This window comes from Hydra viridissima, unplaced genomic scaffold (assembly GCF_058129835.1).
Source record: "Hydra viridissima isolate aposymbiotic clone 2 unplaced genomic scaffold, HvirCarnegie_v1 scaffold_12, whole genome shotgun sequence".
Taxonomy (NCBI): Eukaryota; Metazoa; Cnidaria; class Hydrozoa; order Anthoathecata; family Hydridae; genus Hydra; species Hydra viridissima.
This window is the reverse complement of record NW_028324311.1, coordinates 1,312,873-1,329,265: the sequence shown is the minus strand read 5'-3', so window position 1 is coordinate 1,329,265 and position 16,393 is coordinate 1,312,873.

Below are 16,393 nucleotides of genomic sequence, written 5' to 3'. Positions count from 1 at the left end.
AAAAAATATAAATGGTTATATTTTTTATTGTGACTATCATGCCGTAAATTAATCTGTAGGAAAGAGTTTATCATAATCCATAAATGTAAATCATGGTTTTAGTTTGTAGTGTCCGAGAGCTAGAGTGTGAATTCCGTCTTGTAAGATGTGTCTTTTGTCATCGTTAGAGCTGAGAGCGATTTTGTTGATTTCTTCGGTGTAGATATCGTGATGATGAGATCGGATAACGTTCATGGCTGCAAGCTTTTCTGTCTTTTTCATTAAGCAGTCGTAATAGTCTTGATGAGTGATGTGTTTCTCAACGACTTTCTTTTTAATCCCTTTGCATTTTTTGTGTTCTTTTTTATCAATTTTGTAAGAGTAGAGTTTGGGTCGAAGTCCAACAAACTCTTTAATTTGTTTTCCTCCAGCCTCGTCTTTAAACATGCCAATAACCTTATTGTTTTTTCCAACTTTGAATCCAAATTTTTCAATGGCAGGATGATCATTAGGAAAGGTGCTCGTGTCAAATTTAGCTTCAATATCGTTAGCAATGTCTTGATAAAAATCATCCGTTTCAATTTCATAGATGAGCGAGTCAGTGTCGGTCATGAGTAATTTCGCGCGGTCTCCGTATTTAGGTTTGATATAGTCATAATGATGTTCAAACATGAGAACTTTGCTTATGTCTAGAACGCTTAGTCCTAAATAAACAGGCTTGTCGTAAAAGAGCTTTGTTCTTTTCATGTGAATTGCAGTAAGGTTTTCATCAAAAATGGTATTTCTATCATAATTTACCTTTCTTGACAATTTTAAGACTTCTTTTTTAGTGGTAACGAGTTTAATATCAACATGCTTTCGAATATTCTCCATGGTTTTTCCAAAGACAGAGTTGTTCATCAATTTAAAAAATTCTTTTTCAAATTCGTTTTTAGCTTTTGCTCTTAATGCGGTGTTGAGGTCAATGTATTGTTTCATGAAGGTTTCTTCTTCAAAGGTGATTCCTCGATGAATTTTGGTAATGATCAGTCCTAATCGCTCATATATTTTTAGACTTTCATGATGAACGACATATTTTTCTTTATTGTTTAAATTAGGAACCAGCTTGTCCACTTTATTAATTTTTAGTCTTTCAGGAGCTAAAGGATAGTCGTTGTGTAAATCGTGTAGACTTTTAGGATAATCCAAGTCCACTTCGAGAATACAAGGCATGGATTTCCAATTTTTTAGCTCTTCATCAGTCATCCATCTGAATCCTCTAACAGGAAGAGGCTTACACATAGCCCATCCATATAAATTATTGGCGTCTAAATACTGAATGAATTTCGATGGTTGTGAAGGATCATAATCACTCATGTATTTATTGTTAGCAGTTCCATGTCGTTTGCTGATCATGCAAATTCCACCGCGTATCCCTTTTTCTATCATATTAAGCATATCAATATCAGACAGAAGCTCTAATTGAATTCCAGTGAGTTTCAACATTGCATCCCAAGCCAAACCGGGGGAGGTGTAATACCAAGCAGGATCAAGTTTGTAATAGCTGCAACACACGTCTCTGAAATTTTCAAAGATATCGGCAAGTATCAGCACGTCGGACTTGTTGTACAGCTCATGATAGTCTTTAAACGTTTTACATCCAAATACATTCCAAACGTTTTGAGCATGTGCATAGTCTTCACAGCTTATTCCATCATCATTCAGTTTGGAATAAAAGGCTTCAATAGGTGACAATTGCGTTTCTTTAAACTTTTCAATGGAGTCAACCCAGTCATAAGGGTAAACGCCTTTTTTTCTTAATAAATTAAACTTTTCTCCAGAGTAATATCGAGCGACGTTTTTGCATTGGTCATCAGTCAGATTTTTAGATAAAGCGTCTAAACTGAAGGACATGAATCTGATGCTGTCGATGAACCTCAATTCTTTCCACACTTCTCGAAGTCTTCCTTTCTTATCGATAAATTCTCTCACTTTGATTTGTTTAGAGAAGCTGATATACTTTTCTTCATTGTTGGGTATGCAATTGAGTTTCCCTCCTAATTTCCTGATGAACAAATGGCTGTCATAGCCGGACAAATTATGTAAAATGATGGGTATGAATTTTGGAATTTGATAATCCAAGTTGCATTTGTTATGAGCAGCTCCACGGTACTTTCCAGTCAAATGACAGTGATCCCATACTTTATCATCGTTAAGATCTTTTTCGCAAATATGACATAGGGTTGTAGTCTCAAAATTCTTTTCATCCTTATCAGTAACCACTTTCTTTTTTACTATATCAATCTTGTATAAAATCTTTATAAGGTCTGCTTCAAGCATGGTTATAAACTTTTGAGCTACATCATCCTCATCGCGTTCTGCTGTGTACATGACAGGTTCTCCTTTGTAAAGGTTATCGTCAAAGCATTTGATGTAATAGCAGAAAGAGCTTGGTACGTGCTTTTGGTATTGTTTGGTGTATGACTCTTTAGAATTTGGTGTGCAAGTGTTAAGAGGTTTGATGAAACTTTCAAAGTCTGCATATACAACGTACGGAACTCTCATAGACTTGTTATAGTTTTTAAACTGAACGGTTGTTCCTTCTTTTGGAAGTTCGATTCTGACTGCATCGTTATCATAACAATAAGGCTGATGTTGTTGGAGCTTTTCTTCCAGGTCATAGCCTTGCAAGCAATTTCTGCAATAATGTTGTTTTCTTTTACCTTTTGATGTTTGTGTAGACAATAAGCGACTCAAACTTTTAATCACGCAATAATGATCAGTGTCGTCGTTTGAAATGAGCAACAAATCAACACAGCGCTTTCGATCTTTAAATTTAGATATTTGCAAAGGATAAAGTTTTTCATTTTCATATCCAAAGACGTTTACTCTGATGTCAGTATTTCTTTTTTCAAACTTTTTAATTTTAGCAGTCTTGACAGGAAACTCCATTCCATCCCAATTCAGCTCTTCAGATTTTAAAACCAAGTCTTCATCGATTCTTCCGTTATGCATATTTTTAAGATTCAACGCTCGAGTGACTGACCATTTAAAGCATTGATTGTCGTCGTTTTCCATGTTGATGATTGCCTTTTTGTCTTTCAGCTCTTTAGGAAGTTCAATATAGGAAGAACCGCTGAGAGGCTCGTAATCAGTAAAGTTGATATCCATCCTTAAAATCTTAGATATAGTGCAATTAGATCCTAAAGCATTGTATTTAACACTACTTTCCAATACTTTTTCTTCCATTTCGACCATGAGCTCTCTTACATCTGTAGTTGCTAGAATAATCTCTGATCTGGATGAAAAGCTTGCTTCTCGAGTCACTTCTTCTCCAGTCATCATGCTTACAGATTTCATTTCACACGTTAAAATAATTCTTACCTTTGTGTTTCTTTCTCCTTCCATGGTTTGAATGACAGATTCTCTCACCAAATTAAAAAAGGCTGCAATGTCTTGGTATCGAGAAGACGGTCTATAAGAAAATTGTCTTACAGAACCCTCTGCCGAATCTTCAACCAACTTGAATTTTATTTTAATTGGTTTTACCGCAGGCTTCTTATATACTGTTCTTAATACAAGCGATTTGATCAACTTTATTTTTTTATCGATTTGTTTTGCTGATTCGTTTACATTCTTCTTGATTACTTCAGGAACGTAGGGCTCTACCCAGTCTTTAATATCGATAAACTTGTTTTTAACATAAGACGCTACACTTTTTGTAGCTCTGGTCAGAGTTGAAATTAAGCCAGGTCTTGGTGCTGGAACAGGAGTGATGACAGGCGATGAATCTGAAACAGGATCATCAAGAATCTGTTTTTGCAAATGAATTGGTTTAGGAGCAATAGGAGGTTTTACAACAGGTCTTGGCGGGATGATCGCTGGTTTTGGAGCGATGACTGGTTTTATTACTGCAGAAGGAGCAGAGACAGTTCTAGGAGGAGGATCTAAAACCATTAAAAGATCACCCTTTCTCATTTTAGAGTAACCTCTTATTTTTCGCTCTTTAGCAATTTCTTTTAATTCTTTCAACGTTTTGTTTTCCATTTTTATTAATGAAAAATTTTTATTTAAGCCATTTTCAATTTTTAAATTCAATATATATCAAATTTAAAAATTTCTACCTACAGAAATCTCATATTTGTATCCATCAACTACTTTTCCATTTCTGCATTCAAAGTACTGCCAGCTATGTCCCGTCTTTTTATGAGCTTCGTAAGCAGACTTGTACTCGACCACCTCGCCAGTATCCACATGAGTTATTCTCAAATGTAAAGGATTATTTCTAATTAAACCAAGTCTAGCATATTTTGGATCAAGAGGTTTCTTTTCTTTTTTCTCATGTATTCTAGGTCTGCCAACAGGTTTTTTGTCTTTTGATTTTTGTAAAACCTCTTCTCTACTAATCAGATTGTTTTCAACCGCAAGCATCATGAGAGACATTTTATTGTCTGACGTTTTGGAAACACCGTTTTCTTTTAACAAATTTTTCAAAAGTTTTCTTGTATATTTCATCTTTTTTATTTGTAAAGATTTTTTTTTAAATCAAATTCGATTTTTTTAAATTTATGTCATTGATGGAAAGTATTTTAAAGTCTTTATATACAATATCATTAGGAGCAAGTGAATGATTTAAAATCGCGCTTTTTAGATTTCCAGAAATCTTTTTCTTCTCCTCGAAATCACAATCCAAACCAAGCACATACTTGTCAATCATTCTTAGCTTTTCTTTTTTAGGCAAGCCTTTCCAAGTACTGAGACGCTCTTTGATTTCCTTTTCTGTTTGCGAATATTCTGTATCACTACTCCATACAAGTTGGTAAAGTCTGTCTCTCTCTTCGTCGCTGTACTCTTTTGGAATATTAAAATCTCCGTTTTCAGTGATGTAAACAGATTCGCGAAACACACCTGTTTTTTCAAATGCAAGAAGCTCAAGATGTCTTTTTTTATTTACGTCAGTCTCTTTAATACTACATTCTAGAAAAAATGGAAAAAACTGTTTCATTTTATTCTTCTTGAAAATAGATTTAAATCCACTTTGGATTAATGGAATTTCACTTGTGAAATTTTTAACCCTTTTTCGGTCTACCCACTGGTCGGTCTTCCTTCACGTCTTTAATCCATTCATCTTTACTAATCAAGTTGTTTTCAAACGCAAGCATTAATAAAGTCATTTTATTGTTTGACGTTTTGGAAATTCCGTTTTCTTTCAGTAATTTTTTCAAATCCTTTTTCGTATATCTCATTTTTTATTTTAAAAATATTATTTTTGAGTCCTTTGAACTTAATAAGCAAAATTAAATTTGCTTCCATCTGATTTAGCCATAATCAATTTATCGGAAATGACGACAGCAAAGGCTTGCGTGTTTGCAGGAACGTTTGCATTGAATGTAGCTTTTATTTGCACATCTGTCACTGAACTTTTCAACCTCTCTGACTGCTTGCTTACATCAAAAACAAACAGAGGACAAATGCTCTTATAATTTAATGCAGCCAAATTAGGTTGAGATATAATTTCGTTAGTTCCATAAATTTTATTGTCAAACTTAGAGGCATCTCTATAAGCTCTTGAGAATCTATTGTTATTAAAGTCTAAATTGTAATCAACAGCAGGATACCTTTCACTGTTTAAAGTGACATACATGTTTTTCAAGTCGCAGTGATTAAAGACTGAAGGATTCTCTAGTTGACTTCCAGCTTTATTGGTTTGGAACCCAACAATGATATACCTTGGTCTTTCACTAACTGATTTTACGCCTAACCTCCAACTAAAGTTATTGGATACAGGAACAGCGATGGTATCACATTGTCTAGATCTAAAAGCAAGTGGTATCTCTACCTTTGATTCAATTATTTTGTAAAGATTGTTACTACTCGCGACAGAGGGTAAAACATGAGGCATAAATAAGGATATCTTACTAAGATCTATTTTTCCTGCAGCTGCTGCTTCTGCTCTAAAAATAGCATCACTGTCGCTCTTTCTCACAAGAGTAAGTTTATGACTAAATCCATAGATCACTTTATCGTAATCGTCGCAAAATCCAAAAATGTGCTTTAAAGGGATGCAAAACGAAAACGATCCTTTTTCTTCACTTTGCTTGATGATGTAATCTCGTCTGTTGATAAATCCAGTGTTGGCTTCATTTGCTAAAGCTGATATGTCTCTTTGCCACAGCTGATTCATGCCTTCTGAAATTTGGAACTCTACTGGGTATTTGAGATATCCAATCATGGTAGTCGCTTGTCCAGGCTCGTAAATGGTTTCCACCTCTTGACTCGACAAATGATAAGAAATCTGGCTGAACATGTGCATGATACCGTTATTTGCAAGAGCAACAAGGTCTGCATCAGCGTAAGAAGCTCCATCCGCTTTTAAAAGTCTTCCTTCAACCAAAAGGTATGCCTCAGATGGAAGCGTGAACAAATCTTGCTGTTCAATATTGATTCTTATTTCTCCATCCACGTTTAGATTCTTATTCACTGGTTCGTATTCATGAAACTCAAATCTCTCAATTTCTTCATCCACAATAATCTTTTCTGTAAAATTTAAAACATCGGAATTTGCCATTTTTATACATCAAAGAAAAAAAATTTGCCTCATGCCATCAAAAGTCCATTTCCCCTTTTCACCAAATCTTGTATTCTAATCGCATTGTTCTTCGACAATCCTGATCCAAACATAGAATATTCATCCATCACCGGTGCTGCTGCTGCTTTGTTAACAATGCTCGAAATAATTTCTTTGCTTTTAAGACTGAGATCATTCTTTGAAGCTTCATGCGGTTTTGGAGTTCCAGTCTTGGCATACAATTTCTCAATGGTCTTTTTACCTTTGTCAATAGCCACATCTTTAGCAGTGGAAATGGCTGTAGAAGCTAGCTCTTTTCCTGCAGATTTAGTAGCCATGATGGCTTCTCTTCCCAATTCAGTTTTTGCAATTTTATTAGCCAAAGTAGATGCTGCTCTTGAAGCGCTTGAAGATGCTGCTCTTCTCAAGAAATTCTTAAGCGTGTCAATTATCCCACTCCCACCCACAATATGCTTCTTAACATATCTATTTCTATAAACGATCATTTTTTATTTCCAAAGATTTTTTTTTATTTCATATCGATATACGCCATCATCGACTTGTACTCGTCTTTATTAATTCTATTTTGTCTCAACAGCTCATCGCAAATGGAAACAGCTACATTTCTAGATCCTTTATTTCCAGCATGCCATGCAGCGATGCTCAAGTTTAGATTTTCCACAAGAGCATTTGGATCGCTTGGAAGAATAATCACACCATTGCCTTTTTTGACTTTGGTTTCACTTTTAATTTCTTCCCAAACAGGTTTTATAAGTTCTGTGTATTTTGGGCTTCTGGAAGATATTATCCTGTTTGGATTTGATTCTGAAAAAATAGATCTACTTTGGAAAAGAATTTTTGTATAGTTATCCTTATCTTCTTTGCTTATACCGCTGCTGTTCAAAAACTCTTTTGAAATGTTTGGATTGGTTAGCAACTCCCAAAGACCTTGTGTTCCTTCATACTTTTCTCCTCCAACAATGATATCATTTCCATCCACCTCCATCCCCATTTTTCCAATGTGCATTTGATTACCATCTCTACTAGTTTCATAAGTTCTTTTTTTAGAACTATTTGGGAAGAGCTTATTGTATCTATTTAAATAGAAGGATGAAACACCTCCTAATTGATTTGTATCATCAAGACTGAGAGGCGCTTTTTCATTGCGACTTTCTTCGATGCTTTTGATCATCTTTTCATTGCTTTCAATCAAAGGCTTGTAAAGCTTGCTCAAATCAGTCTGAAGATTAGCATCATAAATATTTTCATTCAAACTATCTTGATAGATTCTTTTTCTTCTTTCAACATATTCTCTCACCATTTCATCCCTCTTGTTTGGGTCTAGTATTTTAAAAAAGGACATTTTTTAAAACGCAAGAAAAAACTTAAACGCAAACTTAACTGTGTTTTTTAAATTAGTTTTTCTTAAGATCATTTCTTAAACATATTGTTGAACGCTTTTATCGCGTCTTCTCTTCCTTTTTGGATTAACGACTCTTTAGTTATCTCGTCAATGTTGATTTTTGTTTTAGTTCTTATTTCTTTCATCAGGCTCTTAAACTTTTGAAGCTCTTCTAAAATCAATTCATACTCTGAATCGCTCACAACGTTGTCTACTAAAGCTTTTGAAATGTGACTGTTGATGGTGTTCAATTTCGACTCTGCCAACACTTTGATCTTTTCATGCTTCTCCGCTTTTAATGCTAGTTTTTTGTTCACTTGTCCTCCTACAATGGATAAAAACCCCATTCCAATAGCCACACCTTCACACGCAATCGCAACAGGAGCAGCAGCGATGGTGCTCAAAGTTCCAATTCCAACAACTTCAAGTGCAACACCACCTGCTTGCAGCGTAGTGTCTACAAAAGAAATGATTCTGAAAGCGCGATGATACTTTTTGCTGAGATGCACTCTCTTTTTCCTCTCGTTGTCAATCTCTTTTTGGATTTCGCTTATTTTCTGAAGACGGTAATTATGTCCTCCATCATCTGCAGGAGCTGTTGGAAGAACTGGATAAAGTTTAGATTTAGCATCGTAATTGTATTCCATTTTTATTACAAAAAAAATAATTTCTTTCACTCATTTATGAAATTGACAATGCATAAACTTTCCCCTTTTTTAATAATGACATCTGACTTGCTGTTATTGTAAATTTCCATGATCACATTATCCACCGACTCTGATACTATGATGCTGTGACTGTAATAATCCAGTTTTGATTTTAGGCTTACTCTTAAATTCACTAAAGCTAATCCGCTTTTAAGTTTTATTCCAAACATAAAAGTTATTTTCTAATGACTCAGTTTATTGAGCGTAATGTCTTTTTGAGCAAATATTTCATACTTGGTTCCCACTTTTACAGGAGGATGCTTCAAATACTTGTCGAAAAAAAGATATGATTTATTACACGTCTTTCGGTCGTAATGAAATAATTTTTTATGCACATGATTTTCCATTTTATTATCACAAAAAAATTATTTTTTATACATCATTTTATTCCTCACATGTAAAGAATAAAATGATTATTGTTTTTTAAGCAGCAGAAGCACACGTTCTATATTCATCTTTTTTAAAACCTTCAATCAACACACTAATCTTTAATTTATTTCTTCTTTCTTCCTCATCTTCAATGACAAAGTTGTTTCCTCCTGTTTCATTACGCATATAAGAATTCAAATCATATAAGAATTCATCATATTCAAGTCGCTCTTCAACACTCATTGAATTGTAATCTAAATCTTCAGGATAATTATCATCGTTAGAATCATCGTCAGAATCATCGATATCTTCAGAATCAAAATCTTCAGGATCGAACCTGCTGATAAGCGTGAAGACACCAATATCATCGTCAGAACTATCATCTTCAGGATCATTATCATCTTCAGGATCACCTAGCATAGACTCATTGTAAGGTAAATCTTCAGGATCAATATCTACAGGATCAACATCGTCAACTTCTTCTATATTACTCATTGTTATTTTTTATATATTAAGAAATTTTATTTAAGTCATTTTCAAAAAATTTTTTTCATCTGTGCATTAGATTTTTTTGTAACAATGGAATTTCAATTGTGAAATTCTTCGATTTTTTATGCGTAATAATAGACTTGTCCTAGAAGAAGGTAAAAACTTCCAGATTGACCGACTTGAGCATCACCAGAGTTGAGCGTGACAACGAGTCTTCTACCTGCTGCGACAGTAGGCATAGAATCTGCCTCTCCGAAATTTCTGTAAAAGGAAATGGTGGTGGCTGATCCAATGGAAGATGTGGATTGATACAGAAGACCTGTGGATTTATTGTTGAAGGAAGTTAAATTTGCTCCGTTCCATGACGACAAATAAAAATCTTCCAATCCGGAGGAGGCAAAGAAGCATGTGCTATCACCGTCGTATCCTGAAAAAGATGTGTAGTTGTTGGTGTTGTATGGAGTCCAAGGAGTGAGAACGGTTCCGTTTCCAGGAGGCACATTTCCGTCGTACATTCTGACTCGAGATTCCCACCAGTTTCCAGAAGCGCCGATGATGTGCATTTTGATGTATTTCAACGAGACGCCATTTCCTTTTCCTGGAGTGTTCATCAAAACGTATTCGCTGCCGTAAGTGGTGTTCAAAAATCGAAACGTTCTACAGTACAGCTTGTAAAGAGGTATGGTGGCAGGAATGGAAGCAAGAGTGGAAATGAAGGGTTGAATCCAATACGTGATGGCAGTAGCATTTCTGTTCACCAGTTGAATGGAGACGTCGTTTCTGAAAGGCATGTCCAACGTGAAATATCCTCCTAAAGAAGTGGTGTTGTACATGTTGCATCCTTGCAAAGAATTGGCGTAAAAAGCTCCTCCCAATGGTGAAAAAAGCAAATCAGTAGCGAGACCAGTTGCGTCCACTCCGATTCCTTCCGTGGTTTCTGCATAATTCCCCACATTGATTTCTCCGTCTGTAAAGATTCGAATAAAAACTTAACCGGGAATATTTGTTCCAGAGGCGCTGTATAAAGCCAACCACAACCTTCTCAGCACTCCAGATTTTCCTGAAAACGCAAACACGGGAGAAGTGGTTAACGCGGCTATCGTCTGAGACTTGAATCCCAAACTGCTGAAGCCCGAGCTTGGAACGACGCTTGTCAAACTCGATTTTTGCAACAACAAGTCAACATAATTTTTTGTCGCTCCGTCTTGTGCGTTGGTTGGATCAGTCACATTGATCAGTTTGTGAGAGTTCAAATCCAAATCTGCATTTCCCACAGTCGTTCCACCTGACGCATGCGTGTCTATGTAATTTTTAGTAGCCGAATCTGAAGCTGATGTAGGTTCAGCTAAATTGGTCAGTTTATGAGCTGTCATGTTGATGTCGACGTAAGAAATGTTATTGTAAGTGACTTTGGTGTCTACATACCCTTTTGTCGCTGCGTCTTTTAAAGCGGTGGGGTCGGAAACGTTGATTACTTTGTGAGAATTCATGTCGATGATTCCAGTGATCGTGCTAGATCCGTCTGTTTTAACAAACTGACTCGAACTCACATCGACGTAATTTTTGGTAGCAGCGTCATGAAGATTAGTCGGTTCGTTCAAATTGATCACCTTGTGAAAGTTCAAATCTAAGTCTACCGTTCCAATCGATGATCCTCCTCCTGACGCATGCGTGTCTACATAATTTTTAGTAGCAGCATCGTGTGCGTTAGTCGGCTCACCTAAATTGATGATTTTATGAGAATTGTAATCCAAGTCTGCAGTGATGGTGCTGTTTCCATCTGTTCTGACATAGAGATCACCTGTTATGGTTGTTGATGAGGAAGGATCATAAAAGTACCTTTCTAATTCAGTTCTACCAAATTTGTCAATCATTTTTATATAGACACGACTTTTTTTTCAGATCCTTCAGATCCATGGAAATTCTTCGAATTTTCACCAAAGTGTGTTAACAACGCTTTGAAAGTCATTCCCCTCTTGTAATTTTTTCAAGACGTAAAGACACAAGTGTCCACAATAAGACGTGTTACCAAACTGAACTCTTTCGCTGTTATAATAGACTGGTCTTTTTAAATAATGGACTAGCTCTACAAGAGGAGGCTGGGCATAAGAGTCAAAGCTGTATTTTTTGTCTCCGTCTTTATACCAACACACCCAATGAAATCCATCTGTGCTAGAATCTCCCGTATTGGTAATGCCACATTCTTTTACTCTTGTCTTTTCTGGCAATTCATCCCTCACAAAAACACCTCTAAAGTTTTTAATTTTAAGCTTTTTTGCAGCATCTATTAATTGAAAGTTGGTGAGAGGTTTGTTCGGCAGTACAATCCCTTCAACGTTGATCATTTTTTAAAATTCAGAAAATTTTAAAAAATCGTAGATTTTTCATGGATTAAAGGATCTAAAAATTCGAAGAATTTCCATGGATTCAAAGAATCTAAAAAATCGTAGATTTTTAATTAATCCTGCTCTATTTCATCTGATTCTTTCACCTCTAAATTCAAGTCTTCACACAGCATCATGCTATGAGGCAAAGGCGCATTTTTTATGATGACAGCCTCCACCAGTTTAACTTGAATAGACACAATCGAAGGACCAATATATACCCCCTCAATTCTAAGTCCTCCAATAGCATAACATCTTTGGTTGATAAAATCATGTCCAGAGCATTTGACCAAATTTCTATTACTGCGTTCTCCTTTAACTCCATTTTGTATATCAAGATTTGTTTTCTTTCTATGGAATAAAGAAGTAATGACTATTTCATCTTGCACATTTTTAGTAAACGTCTTTGCATAAAAGACTGGTGCAGATTCAGCATTATCAGATTTATATTTTAAAATACTCAATTCTTCTGAATTAATTTGCTTTTTTCTCCCTCCCTTTTTAAGTTTGACTGACAATTTATCTACTTCACCTCTAATGAACAAAGTAATCTTTTCCATCATGCTAATAAACTTTGCTTCTTCTTCTGTCTTTCCTTTTTTAGCATCAAAGCAGACAAAAGGCATGGAATAACCAGTCAATTTTTGTGTTGCCGGTTCTTTATTCTCGCATACACCATACGAAAATAATGTAGGTGATCGTAATACAAGAGGAGCATCTCCATTGGAATAAGAATATTTTAATGGTATTTTTTGATAAGTTACTGGTTTGGTCGCTGAGTAAATTTCTCCGACTGATAATTTACACTCATCAAAATTTTCAATTGTAATAAAACTCATCTCTGTTATATAAAAAAGAAAATTATTTATATCATTTTTCAGAATAATGAAAGTCTTTTAATTTTGAAGATCATTTTTTCATAGAAATCACTTCTTTATTGTTCACCCAAGAGTTAAACGAGTCTGGATATCCTAACCATTTGACTAGTGATCTGTTCTTTTGCTTACGAATGACTTTTTCAATTCTAAATATGTCTTGATTGGTCTTTTGCATTTCTTGTTCATAAAATGTACCTTTAATTTCTTCACCGTTAGCATCAGCGATTTTATACGTAGGAGGATCCGTGTACTGAACATTTGACACGGTAAAAACCTCTTCAGTCCATCTCGGTGTATACCCTTTTTCAAAATGAGACTTCTTTTTTACGATCCTCACTTTGTCACCCATTGAAAATTTTGGTTTTTCTGGTAATGCTTGATCCTTTCCATACAGATTCCACCATACCCTACCTTTATTCTTTTCATCGCTAGCTTCCACTGGAGTCATTTTGATAGATGAATGTTTGGTGTTGTTATAATTTTTCACCATTTCATCTAATACGTCAATGTATTTATTGGTGTTGTTGGCTGAAAAATATTTAAACATTCTCTCTTTCATTGTTCTGTTCCATCGCTCTACGACAGAACTTTTTTCCTCGTTTTCAGTAGAGTATAATTGCACACCTAGAGCTTTTACATGCTTGTTATAAAACTCTTTACCTTTATCCACCCACATTTTGACACACTTTCTCTCCTCAAAAATTTTACTTAGAGCGCTAGCTACATCAACTCCAGTTTTACTTTTTAACGGAACGATCCACCCATACTTTGAAAACACATCAATCACCATGAGCAAATATTTTACACCGTTGTTGAACTTTGAAAAAGATTGCATGTCAACCAAATCTACAGCCCATATTTCATCCATGCCATTCACAAACACTTTTCTTCTTCTAAAATGATACATTACTGGTTTATGAAGCTCGTTTGCAAGTTGATCTGTCCATTTCAGGTTCTCCGGTGCTTTTTTTTAGATCCTTCAGATCTGTTGAAATTTTTTGCAACACCTAATCCAAATTTAGCTTTGGCTTTGATGATGGGAGTGATCAGTTTTCTTTCGTTTATTTCTTTCTGAGTGGGGTTAGGAATCGAAGCCATTTCTTCAAGCATCATTTGATCTGCTACATTTCTGCTTTGAACGTCATTTAAATATTTGTAAGCTAAATCGTGGTGGTACGCTGCATTGTCTACTCTATCCACCGGTTTACTCCACTCTTGATACATGTCGGTGGAAGTGAGTCTTTTGTCTAAATTGGTTCCCGGTCCTGCAAAATTCATCCCTGGAATATGCATTTCTCCTGGAAACTTTGCCCATGGAAGCTTTATTTTTTTTGAAAAATTGTTGATCGATTCCACCAAGTCTCCTCCATTGACTTTATTCGCAGAAACAAACTTGCATTTACCCTTTCCGCAAACAGCACAAGCTCCTCTAAGCATATTTCTATTGCTTTTGCTTATAGAATGCTGTACGTTGTTCGTTTCTGTTATTCTTTTGCATTTGACACAATACATTTTTTATATTCAACATAATAAAAAATGGAAGTGATTGATTTGTCATGGAATGTAAATAAAAACAAAAGGAAAAACAACAAGCTTTTGCCTAGAAGTATACGTGGAATCATTATTGGGAAATCAGGATGTGGAAAAACGACGCTGCTACTCAATTTACTTTTAAGACCTGGGTGGTTAGACTATAATCATTTGCAAGTGTTTGGAAAATCTCTTTTTCAACCGGAATATAAAATACTCAAAAACTCGTTCGAGAAGAAATTGCCAAAGGAAGTTATTCTTAATTTGTTTAACATTCAAAACAAAATTGAGGAATTAAACGTAAGCCCCGAATGCGTTATTAATGAAATTTCAAAAAAATGGGATAACACAGAAGATATGGAATGTCAATTTTTCGAAACGGCTGACGATGTTCCTAATCCTGAAGATCTTGATTCATCCAAAAACAATTTAATGATCTTTGACGATTTGCAATTGACTAAACAAAACAAATGTGAAAAATACTATATCCGAGGAAGACATTCTAACGTTGACTGCTTTTACCTCGCTCAAAACTACTTTATGCTGCCTAGACAAACCATCCGAGAAAACGCTAATTTCATTTGCTTGTTTCCTCAAGACTTTAAAAACATTAACCACATTTACCAAGACCACGTCTCAAGCGATATGAAGATAGAGGAGTTTAAAAAGTTTTGTAAATATTGTTGGTCTCAACCTCACGGATTTGCAGTCATTGATTTATCCTCGAAAAAGGATTGTGGAAAATATCGAAGCGGATTTGACAATTTTTATTTTCCCAACTCTATATAAAAAGATGAGCGGATTTTATCTCCTTGCAAAAGCAAAAAAAGAAACTCCAACCGTAAGAAACAGCGTCATCCAAACTGAGTTTGACAACCCCATCGAATTTAACCCTAATAAAGAGTATGAAATGGCTCTTGTCGGCTTTGACACTGTTCACAGCTACACCAACATCAATTCGACAAATAATGTTTTCAGATACAGTCCAAACGCTGGTTCAAACAGCTACACCATTTACATCGAAGAAGGCGCGTATGAAATTAGCGAGATTAATGATTATCTTCAGAAGGAAATGGAAAAACAAGTTGGAAACTTATATAGAAAGGATGGTGTTGTGGTAGGTGCAAACCTAACCACTTTAAGATCTACACTGAAATTTGGAAAACCTGGAGCTACAACAAAATATTGGGTGGATTTCAACGTGAATAACAGTTTAGCTCCTGTTCTTGGATTTAATAAAGAAGAATATACCTATGTAGAGAAAAAAGAAGATCCGGCTAATCCTGATAAAGTCACAAGTTATATTGACTATTACGAGTCTGAGTCGCTTTCGAGAATAGACGATGTAACCATCATCAGAATCACAAACAATGTGATTGGATCCTCTTATGATAACGGAAAAAGAACATCTGACATTTACTCTTTTCATCCTGACACTCCTCCAGGCTATAAAATTACCGAAAAACCTTTCCACTTGATATACTTGCCTATCGTGGTAGGTAGAATTTCAAGAATGGAAACAAGAATTCTAGATCAAAACGGTAACTTGATCGACTTTAGAGGTGAAGACATTATCCTCAGATTTCACGTTAGAGAAAGAATAACCTCTGTGCTTCAAGACCTTTTTACGAGCAGCGCTGTTCAACGATAATTTTTTTTCTTTTATTTAAAAAATGAGTTACCAAAAAGTAAAATTAAACATTTCACAAAATCAATCTGATAAAATAAAAAAAGCGATTCAAGACAAGACTGATGTCAATATAAGACTATCTCATCAAGACTTGAACGGTGAACATGTTCTCGCTCTCACTCATACGCAATTGAATAAAATCGCAAAAGCGTATGAAGCCGGTAAAGGAGTCACTCTTAAATTGAGCAAAAGACAACTTGCATACAACTCAACCATTGAAGGTGGCTTTATAGGTGCTCTTTTACCGTTATTAGGCATGTTAGGCAGCACTTTGGCTACAAGAGTAGTTCCTGCTCTAGCTACTGGATTGTTAGCAGGTGTAGGCTCTTCTGCTGGCTCTGCTATGGTTGATAAAATTGCAGGAAGAGGAATCGTTTACTTGAAAAAGAATGGAAGTGGAATGAAAATGACTGCTGCA